At 44.1% G+C, this 12,668-nt stretch overlaps 1 pseudogene; it reads right to left on the bottom strand.

The window, feature by feature from the left end:
• Positions 1-9,742: 9,742 nt before the first annotated feature.
• On the bottom strand, positions 9,743-9,837 carry LOC113617751 (uncharacterized; annotated as a pseudogene).
• Positions 9,838-12,668: the final 2,831 nt, after the last annotated feature.

The following is a 12,668-nucleotide window of genomic DNA, read 5'->3' as shown; positions in this document are numbered from 1 at the left end:
TCTTTTCCAAATTAGAATCAAAATAAGGAACCTCTATTTCATTTGGTGGACCATGTCTTGTAAAATTTTTTTCAAACATTTAACAGTTATCCATCTTATTTTTTACCTGCTATTTTTGGGCTAAAGAAATAAAGTAATTTTTCTATAAAATGTTTTATATTATGGACCCAGCCAATTGCACTCTTGAGGTGTTGTTTAACATATTTCTTTATTCCATATATTTCCTGTAAATTGGCAGATGTATCTAGAGGTTCTATTCGATGCAGGTTTATTTGGGGACAAGAATGTCATAGATGGTGTTGTGTACTTCCAAATTGTATCACATCAGGTGACACTAACATCTGGTTTTTCCACTTCTAGTGATGTTGAAATTGACAGGTGAGTTTAGGTATTATAAGTCTGATCCATTAGTTGTAAAATTCCCTATCAGCTTCTCATCTAAATGTTTTAACTACCATTGCCCAAATAAATTATTTCATTAAAGATTGTAACAAAAACAATCCTTTAAAAATGTAAAAACACGTGGATCATACAAAAACAGACTGTAGGCCAGATTTGGCCTGTGTGTTACAGTTTGCCAACCCCTGATCTAGACCATCAACATAGTAAATCAAGGCCTGATGTGAAGTGTTTGCTAATTTCTGTGGTGTAAATATTCCATAAGCCATCACAGAGCTGGGAAGAGTTGCAAAATGGTACATCATTATGTAGTGTTTCCACCATTCAGATGCGATAGACAACTTCAAGAGCATAGATAGTGGTAAGATAATTAGAAAGCAACACATTTTGAGTATTTATTTTTATTACCTTTGCTTTTAATAAAGACATTTAATTGTAAGCTTATGTAATCTCATTTTGAATAATGCTGCGTTTAACAACTGGCTTTGAGAATATAACCATCTCTGTCTCTTGTGAGCTGGTAAGAAGTGGCTCAAGCACGCTGCTAGCTTGTCGGCCTGAGCCTGGAGTGCTTTGCTGAGGATTCTGGACTTCATGCTTTATGGTGGTTAGTAGGATACCACTAGAGGTTTTTGAGGAGAACGTGAGTATGATCAAATGGAAGAAATGGGTATTTTAGGAAGGTTCACTTACCAGAGGTGGAGAGAATGGATTGGAGTTTCTATGGACTGCCTGGAAGATTTGTAGATAGCCTTTAAGGAGTCTGGGAATACTTTACAACTGCACACAAAATTTTGAGCATATATGTGTAAGTGAATTTTTTCTGGGGAGAGCGCTCTCATCTTTCATTAGATTCTCTATGAGGTTACAAAATATGTTAAGAACTACTGGACTAGAAGTAGGAAGACCAGGTGGAAGCTAAGGAATTCAACCTATCCGTCAGGGTCCCAGGAGAAAACAGAATTCGCCTGAGATGGTTCCAATGGTGACTTTTTCAAGGGCTGTGTTCAGAAGCATGGGCAGCATTAGGTGAACAAACAGGAGACGTGGAGATACCAAGAGATTAGCCACAGTGGCAAACTCTTAGCCCCTAGGACTAAAGGGCAAAGAGAAGAAAACCAACAGGTCTGGACCCTTGACAGCTGGAGCGCTGGAGGAGGGGCTTGGTGGAAGCAGGGGTGCTGGAGGGGTCCGTTTCTTCAGAGATGGGGAATCAAGCGGGGCGTGAGGAAGGAAGGCACACTCTGGCCTCCTCCCACCCTTTGACTGACTGTTGTCAGCGCCTCCGCCTGGTCTCTAGCCACCAAGAGAGCCTAGGTGATGTGGTCTGCAGGGCCAGAGCGGGGCAGCATGGATGGACTGGGACAGGACAGTGTAAATGGAGAATAACAAGCACACAAAGAATATATTACTTAGAACTTCCAGAACTGTCCAAGAAGGGAATCGATATGAGGTCTTGTTTGGTAGCCCCAGGCACCATTACTCACTCTCTGATTTTGGAATTCTGCTTTTCGGCAGGCCCTCCTGCACTAACTTGGGTCTGCTCAGTAATGACAGATAAAGAGAAGCAAAGTGCAGAGGATTCTGTTATTGTCGTTAATTTTGCCCTTCCATTGCCGTTTGCAAGCTCCTTGACACTGGCAGTCGCAAATGTCTCTGAGCCTCCCTTATCCATAAAGCCTGGAGGTTGCATTTGATGTTCTCTGTGGTACCTTCTGGGACGAAAGTTTCATGAAGCTTTCAGAGGGTCTTTAGCTTCCTCCTTATGAAAGGCACCTATCAAATAGGTGAGCAGGACTTCCATGCCTGCCATCATCGGCGGTGGTTTGAAGTCTGAAGAAGAGCAAAGATAACAGTCTCCTGGTCCCTCCAAGGAGCCCACTGCAGACTATTAGCATTTGATCAACTTTGGTTCTGCTGTTGGTTGGTAGGATTTGCAGTGAAATGCTTTCATACACGTTTGAGTTGAAGTGTTGCCCAAGCTGAGGGAGCACTAATTTTGAAGATATGTTTGCATTCTAGTCTGTATTCTAGAGAGACCTAATATCAAGAAATACCAAGAAACCCTGCTTCCTTCCAAGAAACTCTGGTGGAGTGTTGCTGAAGGGAGCTCACTTTTGTATGCATTTCAGAGATTTAATTTTATCAGCCGATGCAAATGTAAAACAAAAGGACAAGAAAATGATCCCTTTGTCAACATCAGGATGTCTGACTTAAAATCCCATTCAAATAACTCCCTAAAAATGATCAGACACTGAATACATTATTTTTCTGACTTTGACAAAACCAGTCTGCACAAAGCAGCAGCCCCATGAGGTTATGGATAAACCAGCCATGTTAAAACTTCAGCATTTTCATGTCAGTCACAGATTTTCTTAAGGGCCAAGTCACTGTTTAAGGACTAATGTGTTTGGAGAGGGGAAAAAAATCGCACTGTGTTATTAGGCAGAATCCCCTTTATATACAGGGATTGGATCAGTTTGACCCTGATTGTGTTGCCTGCTTTATTGTCCTACTTCAAACACAGGGCCCTGGGCATCATCTTAAGGAAGGGCTGATTGAACTGTCGGCCTGACACTTGTCAGCTGTGGATAATACGGGTTTCAGTCTGTCATGCTCACACATAAATGAACCATGACAGAAATAGACTGTTGAATAGAAAAAGCATTTTTACTGTGGATAACCTTTGTTGAATAAATGCAACAAATAATAAAGTCTGAAAAAGAGGATGTGTACCTTAGGAAAGCAGTGACGTTCAGAACCAAATGGTTACTATCTTTTTGGGACCATCAGAAATTGCCCACTATTGAAGCATGTGATTGAGAGAAAAGGGAGGAGTGCCATGATTCTAATAAAAATGATGGTAGTTGAGTCCATGCAGTCTCCAATATAATATCACATAACAAAACCCAGTTGCAGCTCACCAGGATTAAAAAGGAGGCATTGTTTGTGTATCAAATGGAATCCACAATTGTTCTTAGAAAATAGTGACACACATCTTAATTAAAACAGCAGAAAAAAAAAATCTGAAACTCCTCATTTCTCTAAAACATTTCTCTCTTTTTATTAAAAAAAAAAAGAACTCCCAGTAGAAATTGTGGAAACGCTACATTTCAATCAACACAGTCAAAAGAATGATTTGAATTTACAGGCCTGTAATTGGAACAAATTGGAAACAAAAGAAGAGCTCGTTTAAGCCATGTGATGTGGCCACAGTGCTGCTGTGTACAGCGTGCTAGGAAAAAAAAATCATGTTTCTTTAAAGCAAAGCTAACTCCACTGCAGGCTCCAAGCAATTTGCATAAATGTCTCTACCATGATTTTTTTTTTAATTTATGGGCCCTGAGTTTCTAATTAAATACTAATTAATACTATCACCAGAATTGTCTCCCATCCCCAGCTCCTCATAGCTTTGTCACTTTGATTAATGCACAGTCATTTATTAACTTATTTAACAAGCTGGGGTGCCTCATGACAAACTAGATTAAATTATCCTCATAACAGTCTCATTACTGAAAAAAAAAAAAGGGAGTTTTAAACTTAATAAAAATTACCCTCAATAATGTTAAAGCTTTTTCACCATACCCTTAAAAGATAGAAATAGGTTTCTTGTTTGATTTATAATATATGGAGTTGTATAAAGCATCCATTAATAAAATTTATAAGTTCATTTAAGCTTGCACATTACAGTAGTGCCGTAGCCATGGGTGCTTGTTATTTAACTTTTGCTGTAGTTATGAAGATAATTAATGTCCTGACCAGACAGGGACTGAAATACCCACTAGAATGAGATAATTAGAGACATAAATAATGTTAAGGTTCTCATGTGCTGCTTTTTAAATTAATTGTTTTGTTTTCCACCCAGCCTTGAGAAAGAGGAAAATAAGAGTTGACCAAGGAACTGTGCAATAAAGGTGACATGTTTGTTTCAGTGGATCCACAAATGCTATGAAGCCTCACTGTTTCTGGGCTGGAGGAGGGAGTAGGTGTGCGGGGGATTTGGCTCTTTCCGGGGGGGGGGAGTTGGGCCCTTGTTGCTCTCTGGCTCCCTCTAGTGGTCAGGTCTTGGTGGCAAGCACACCACACGGCAAAGCTGCCTCATTAGCTGACTCAGGAAGCCCAAGGGGTGAGTCAGAACTGAAAACTGTCTCTTCATTACCTTGTGGGGTAAGCTTCTCATCTTAGTCAGCCTCCGAGGAGAAGGAGAGCCCCAGAGGGAGCTGAAGGGGCCTACGGCAGCAAATCTTTTCATGCTGACGAGGCAGAATGCAGGAAGCTGTGGCTCAAGCCCTGCTGGTCTCAAAAGAAATAAATACATTAAAACATAGGTAGAACATGGACTCTTGGTGGGGTGGCGTGTTACAATAGGTATTCAGCATGTTCTGAGGGCATATTTTCTTCTCAGTTTTCAGTTTCTTGCTAAAATAGCACCCTCATTACCGTCCCTAGGTAATCTGGTGCCAGAATAGTAAGACCAGCATCTCCCAATGGAAGAATGTTAGCTGGTTAAGCTTCCTTTTGGTCTGTGGTGTCCCAAGTCTTTGGGCAGGGCTGTTGGAAAGGGGCAGTAGCTCCTTGGTCACACAAAGGGAGCCAGCACCCTGAATAGGTAGCACTTTGCCGTTTACAAAGCCCTTTGCATATGTCATCCTCAGCTGCTCCAGAATCCTGTGAGCCCAGAAGGAGAGACTGTTCCTGTGGTTGCTGAGGAATCACCTGGTGCTTTGGAGCCTCAACCTGCCTAGCTGGCTCCTTCCTCTCTGCGAGGAACACCTGGCTCCTCTTCTTTTGGTTTCTGACATCCTTCCTGCGTTTCTGTATTTCTGCGTCTCACCTCCATGTCTTCTCTCTCACACCCTCTCTCTCCCTCTCACCTTACCTTTTTATCCTTGATTCAGAGCACAGATAACAATAACTCTACTTGTTCACGTACGAAAATAGCTCACTTGTCAGAGCTGCATGGGGACTGGTGCCACGGAAATTCTGTGAGCGAAAGAATGGTTCAGAGAATTTTCTCTGGGTTTCAAGCGCTTCGTGGTCATAGTCATCTCAAGTTCACACCCCATCCCCTGGAGGTGAGTAGATGGCACATGTCTTTATTATTTGTAACTCTTGTTTAGCATTGATTAACATTTCCATCTTTGCAAGCCTATTACCAGAGACCTATTAGTAGATGGTGGTTTGGGCCAAAAATTGATCAACATTAGGCCAAATTTCAGCTCCCTGATCTACTCGGTTTCCTCCTGGTGACGTTATTTTAGTTCAGTGTACTGAGTCCCCAGCTTGCCCAGTATTCATTTGGGACAAGTGGACCAGATTAATTTAAGTGGGGCCTCTAGGAACCCTGTGAGGAGATGCCGTCGATGAAAATACAGTGCAGTAAGGGAGGCGCTCATGGTCAGCACAGGAAGGTGAGAGCACAAGGGGTCTCATTCCTGCCCAGGTCCTTCCATCTGAGTCCCAGTTGGCTTCACTGTGAATGCCTGAGGAGTGGAGGGGCAGAAGGGAATGGTGGTGAGGTGGAGAGTGGCTGTGGATTAACAAGGTGTAGTTGGGAAGAACAGAGGAGAAGTGACTGTTTTTCAGCAGTTTCCGAACTTGAACAGGCAAAACAATGTTTAAATGCAGATTTCCTGACTCCAGTTTCAAAGTTTCTGATTTAATCTGTCCAAGGCCCAGGAATCTGCATTTTAAATAGGCCTGTAATGACTCTGATGCAGGGGTCATGTCCATGGACCACTGGTTATGAAACGCTGGACTGGGAAGGGGAGAAAGAGAAGATAAAAGAACTGACAGGAGGTGAGGGTGTTTTTTCTGAGTCATCTTTACCTTCCTGAGAAAGTGCTGTAGCTGTCGTGTGTCCTTCTACAGACACTGCTTACCTGGGGATGCATCTCCAGGTGGTGAGAAGGGGGTGGGGGAGGCGAAGAGAGTGCAAAAGATTCCTTCCTGGCCAAAGAGGCAAGTTTGCCCACCAGCACATCTCCTTGGCTCTCAACATCACCTCTCCAAAGTGCTTATTCTGACAGCAGTGCTTCAGTCCCCATTGGTATTGCTCCTTTAAGATTTGTCCCTTTCTTGCCCACATCTTCCGTGTGATAGCCTAGGAATCCTTCTGTGAGGGGTCCTCTGAAGGAAATGGAGGTGCCCTGAGCCCAGGCTGCTCCAAGCATGTGGGTAAAGAGATTGTCTGGAGGGGCCCTATTTCCTGCCTCCATAGCAACCCCCTGGAACAGTCAAGGTGTGAGGTAGGCTTTAGTCAAACTGCTTCAGTCACGCGTGGCCTAATTAGAGCTCGCTCAGCTGTGGTGTGTCTGGCTTCTGAAGGCCTGGTCTATTGTTGGGTCATGGTGGGCAGACCGGTGCTTTGGGGGCAAGTGACCCTCATACAGCTTCAGAACCAAGCGTGTACCCAGCTGGAACCCATGACCTGTTGGGCTTTTCTCTGTGTGCTCTTCATGCCTTTACAACCATGTTGCCAGAGTGATGGAAATGCCACCTGTGTGCACAGTGCAGTGCAGCAAACACTGGGGATCGCGGGCAGGTGCCAGGCACTCGGTGCTGGTGGTACCGAGGGAAAGGAAGTTTTCTTGCCAATACGCTTGACTTTACCTCTTGAGGCTTTCAGTGACATTGCCTTGAGCAGAAGGGTAAGTCCACAGAGGCTCCCTGGGACCCAGCCGGTGCCCCAGCGTCATGCAGCCACCTGGCAGAGAACGGGACGCCCGTGGCTAGATGGGTTCAGGGCTGGTTTCTCAGGGCGGCTGCAACAGAGGGAATAGAGAGTGGAGGGCATGGGGATTAGGGCTGTGGTTCTCAGACTGGGGTGTGCTTTCCTCCAGGGGTTGTGTGAGATGATCCACTAGGAATGGGCAGAGAATACTGAAGCTTTTACTATACTGGCTGTTTATGCCCTTATATTTTTGTGGTATGTTTTAAAATGGAAGAAAATGTTGATTTAATAGTAAAATGTATGTAATTTATGAATGAATGAATGAGTGAATGTCAGAGATATGTGCCTGATTATTTTCCTTGTTTCACTGTTGGTTGTGCATTTTGAAATAAATTTGTGACCCCTGGTTTAGAGTATTGTCAAAAGAGTGGTTGAAGCACTGGACCCTAGAGTCTAGGCTGGAAGGGGAAGGAAGCCAAACCACAAGGGAGCTGAGAGAATGGGGAAAAATGGACAGAATGGGGGATGGAAGATGGAGGATACTTTAGGTGGGACAATGCTAGGTGATTCCAAAGTCAAATTTGTAACCAGGGGAGGGAGGGAATGAAAGGGGGCAGCACACTGGATGTGTTGTCCACATGGATTTTAAAGTGCCCGCGTTGATGGTAAGCTCTAGGATAGAAAAGAAGGTGGTGAGCCACCAAGATGCCAGTGGGAGGTTTGGGGATAGTAGTGGGTAAACAGGTGACGTGAGGAGAGAAGGAGGGGTTTACGTGAAGACAGAAGAGTAATGGTGTCTCTGAGGGGTAAGGAGGACACAGATCCTCCGTCTCCAGTCCCTGGGAGTCTGGGAGGAGTGGAGTGGGATGGGCAGTGCATGGGTGAGAGAGCCAGGCTCCAAAGGAAACAGGAAGAGAAAGGAATGTTCCTCACCCCCAGGCTAAAGTCAAGGGGGAGTTTCTCACCGAGGAGCAGGGGTTCCAGAGGGCACTGGAAACACTCTGGAATGAGGGGTGCAATAGGGTGTTGGAGGAGAAGGTGAGACAAGGCTGGAGGTGAGCCTGTGGGGAAAGAGGGAGCATCGCCCACGCTCAAGGCTCACCCTTCCCCATCGCGGGTGTGCTGATTTCAAATGCTCTATTTGGTGGGTTTTGGAATAAATTTTGTAAGCATAGCTGGCTTTTTTTTTTTTTTTTTTAAAGAACATACAAATGTCTTTTTATTCAAAAACACAAAACATGTTATCGGTGGGCGTGCACAGTGACAGCCATAAGCCATCATGCACTTCGTCAACTGAAACCCCCAACTGAAACCCATAACCTTTTCTTTGGTCTTTTTTTTCAAGTGATTTCTCGGGGTTATTGGTGAGAAGCACCGCTCTGAGCTTCCTGTCACAGTTCACTAAGAGTGATAATGCACTATTTCAGGAATGAGAACATGCCGCCTCCACATCACCTCCACCCACTCTGCCCACGCCAAGGTCCTCCTCCTCTTCAGGATCTCTGTTCCAGCTCCTGCTCTGTTTCACACAGCAGTAGCAGCCAGGAAGCAGCCCTTAGTACCCTAGTAGTGCCGGTGATGCTTTTTTCTACCCTAGCCATATCTCCAAGCAGAGCATCACAGCCAGCTTCTGAACGGCTTTGTCTGATGTTCTCAGCTGTCAAGGATCCTTCTAACTGTCACGCTTGGCAAGGTCATCGCAGGCATTTTGAATATTTTCAAAAATAATTTGTATATCGGGTTTTAAAATTTTTATTGGATTTGGTGAGTCCAAAGCTGGAATACACTGAACCCAAGCCTAACCACCTCCTAGAAAGATGCCTTCTTCAAAAGCAATTGAGGCAGCATTGAGTACACCTAAAACTCTTCCTTTTCACTTGTCCCACCAGCCTTCAGCTTGGCTATTGCATCTGAACGTTTTACAACACGTCATTCAATTCTTCCTCTTCATACTCATTAATAGTAACCTTTCTTGATTGTGTTTTTCAATTTGCGACTGATCACCTTTTCCTTTCAAGAGCATAGGGTCATCTTTGACCTCAATGACTTCTGCTTTTCTGAGGCTGAACATCTTCAAGATTTAGGGTCAACCCCTCCTCTCTAACACCTGCAAAGGCATTTGAAAATGAGTCAGTTCCAGGGTTTAGTTTGTCTTTATTCCACCAAATTTATTCATAATACATTATGCAGGTGTTTTGATGAGAATCCAGAAATATTTTGAGACACCATATGTGAGAATTTAAGACCATTGTTGTTCCAGGACAAGTCTTGTGAATAGAGCTTTTATTGCATTCATTTGCATTATTTTGTTCACTTCTCAGAACTCTGTCAATTAACAACAGCTTGATCTTGCAGTTGAGATAGCAGAACCCAGAGAAAATTCACCCCAAGTCACACACTTGGAAGATAATGGAGCCAGGACTAGACCCAGTGTTCTCTCTGCTAGATCATTCTACCTTTCAGAATTAAGGACAGATCAGGCAATAAGCTTGCTCCTGACCAGGCATGGGACAGGTTCAAGCTGGAAGGGACCCCTCTCTGTATCTAATTCAACCCCACCTTCCTAGACATTCAGTAGATGTATCTAATTAGGAAAAAATGCAAATTATTTTGACTGTGTACCTATAAATGTTATCCCTGGAAAGAAAAGGAACATTTGGTAAATGTGAAAAAAATATGGGGAAAATTTGCATGTTATCCTTGTGTAGGGGCCATGTTAATCTTCCCTGTATTGTTCCAATTTTAGTGTACATGCTGCCAAGCAATCTCCAGACTCTTTTAAAATGAATATATAATAGAAAATACCAACGTATATCTCCTATAGTAAAGATAGGTATTGTTTTGTGAGACTTTTGTGTTAGCTGTATATACGTGTAGATATTGTGGGTCGTGATATAAAGTTTATTCCGTACTGTGGATTGTGCTAACAAATGTTGAAAAGCCATGGGTATGGTGGAAAGACCATGAGAAAGTGGTTCAGTTACCTGATGCCAGCCATTGCTGTGCCGATTACCACCTGCATGAGCTTGGCCAAGGAACTTAACCCCTCAGGGCTTCCATTTCCTTATCTTTAAAATGAGCAGGTCGAACTCGATGTTTTCGAGATCCCTTCCCCTAAGATTGTATCATTCTGGCAATTGTCTCATGGCACGAATGAGACACACATGCCTTCCAAATGAGAGAGGTGGGTGGAGAGAAGTGGCTGGAGCAGAAAGGCAACGTTAGCCAGGTGCAGTCACCTGACATTGCCCCATAGCAACTGCTGGCCTGGTCCTCATTCTTGCTGCTTGTCATCTGGCTGGTAGCACCCCGAGATGCTGCTGCCACGAGGGTGTGAATGATGACCATGGTTAAATCCAAATTGTAGCCTGTGGACAGCAGTGGAGGTGAGGACTGCCAAACACACACAGCTGGTACCACGCTTGGCACTGCTGGGTGCTCAGAAGCTGTCCTTGATGACAAGCATGATAAATATTCCGAGGGGGGAGCAAGGAAAAGGCAACCTAAATAGAGCAAGTTGAAACTTAGGAGCCATTTTCCCTCTACTGTCTACATGGCCCTGGGATAATAGAGACCTTCCTTAGAAAAGAATAAGGGAGGGGAGCAATTTCAGAAACTATGCAACATAAAATGCTTAGTACCACTCCTTTTCCGGTATAAATGAGTACTTAGTTCTGTGTAAAGCACGGGGACCTGTCAATCACTTTTCACTCCCTTGATGCACAAGATGCAAAGTTAATTTCATGGTGGAGAAACACCCAAGAGGTTGCTTGCTTTCTGTTAATACAGAAGATATTCTTGACACTGGCACATAGGATATATATATGTACACACACACACACACACACACACACACACACACGAGCTGATAAATGCATTACATGCATAAATTCTTTGTTGGTCCTGGGAGAGCAGGCACTACGACAAGAAATGAGATGTATCAGCGTGATATGCACGCACATGTAGAAATTAAGGGAGTATTTTTTTTCTTCAGGTAGCAACATGCCAGAAAACATTCTGCCTTTGAAAAACAAAAGTACAGAGACGTTCCAACAATTGAAGGTTATAGTTTTGCACAATTGCTCATTATACATTGCATTTGGAAGTAGGGCATGGAGTAGACAATCGTCTTTCCCAGCCTGGATCTCTTTAGCACTGTTCCATTGAGTGTCGCCTGCTAGGTAAGATTTAACAAGATGTGGCCGTTGGCCTGGTTGACTTGAGCCTTGTGTGTCAGGAAGCAGATCAAGAGTGGGCTTTGCGGTCGGTGAACACTGTGTACTTTTGAAGAAATAAATTAATAAGTGAAGTCATTTTAGTACTTGCAGAGGGCACTGAACTGACAGCTCTGGGGCCCAAGGCCCAACTGCTGCCCAGGTGCACCATGGGTATAAACATGGAAATGACCCCACCCAGCCCCGCAGATAGATGAGCCTCTTACAGTCACTCCAGTCACTCCAGCTAGACTGCGGAGAAAAGGCATCCTAGTGGTCGGTCCCAGCATGATCATGGTTGTGCCGGAGGCACTGCCGGACAGAGTGGGGCGGAGATGTGCTTGCTAGACTCTCCTTTTATATAGGTGACTGGGGAGATTTAAGAGATGAATATCTTTCTGGCCATGACCCACCACAACTGGATTTAAACCCACGAGTCTAGTGTGGGATGTTGAGGTAGCAACTTCTTCAGTTACTATGTTTACTTCCACAACAAAGACAAAACAAAAATACCTCCAAACAAAGTCCCAACAAAGGGGAAAAAAATTTCCAGCCCGTACTCACCAAGTGGCTGTTATCTTTGGCTGTGGGCTGGGCTGGGGAGACGCTCTTTGGCCGGCTGTCACTGTGCACAGCCGTCTGACTGGAAGTTTTGTGAGCCGGGAAAGGGATGGTTATATTTGGCCTCTGGAAGGGACGTTGCTGAGATAGAGAGGCAGCTTTGGATCATAGGGTTTGAGCCCATGCCAAAGGGAGGGAAAGCAACTCACCCATTTCCAGTGGAGGAAGCTGGTGGGACAGACCAGCTGAACCCTTTGGCAGGGCTGTTGGGGAGGTCTTCAGGGGAACCACCACCCTCTTGCTGGGGGAGCTTATTTCAGCCCCATGAGACTGCTGTCTCTGGCTGAGCTGGCCAGGAGGGCTGGCATGAGCTCAGCTACAGTGCCTGCAAAGCAGGATTCACGCCATCTGTTTTCCTTTACTCAGCCCACGGCACTCAGTCTAGGCTACCTCCTGGTATTGTATTCATGGAAGTTTCTGCGTTGTTTTCTAGTTATTATTCACACGTCCCGTGTCTTCTACTAGATCCTGAGTGCTTTGGTTTTATCTTTATGATCCACATAGTTTCCATACACAAGGATGTTTTAAAAATCTAACACGCACTAGGTTGCCCTCTCCCTTTAAGCTCTGGGTTATGTATACATAAAATAAATTATTAAAACTTCAGTTGTGTTATAAAAAAGAATGACACTCGAGTCATGATAGAAAAACAAGATTATCGTTTATGAATATACCACTAAAATATGCATTTTGTAAGGCTCATTGATTTATTTCCAATTCAAGAAACCACATAGACATACAAAATGGTTCATTAGATATTC

Source organism: Aethalodelphis obliquidens, unplaced genomic scaffold (assembly GCF_003676395.1).
Source record: "Aethalodelphis obliquidens isolate GAN/ISIS:26980383/991018 unplaced genomic scaffold, ASM367639v1 scaffold4, whole genome shotgun sequence".
Taxonomy (NCBI): domain Eukaryota; kingdom Metazoa; phylum Chordata; class Mammalia; order Artiodactyla; family Delphinidae; genus Aethalodelphis; species Aethalodelphis obliquidens.
Note: the sequence above shows the minus strand (reverse complement) of the source record. Positions and strands in the feature narration are given on the sequence as shown.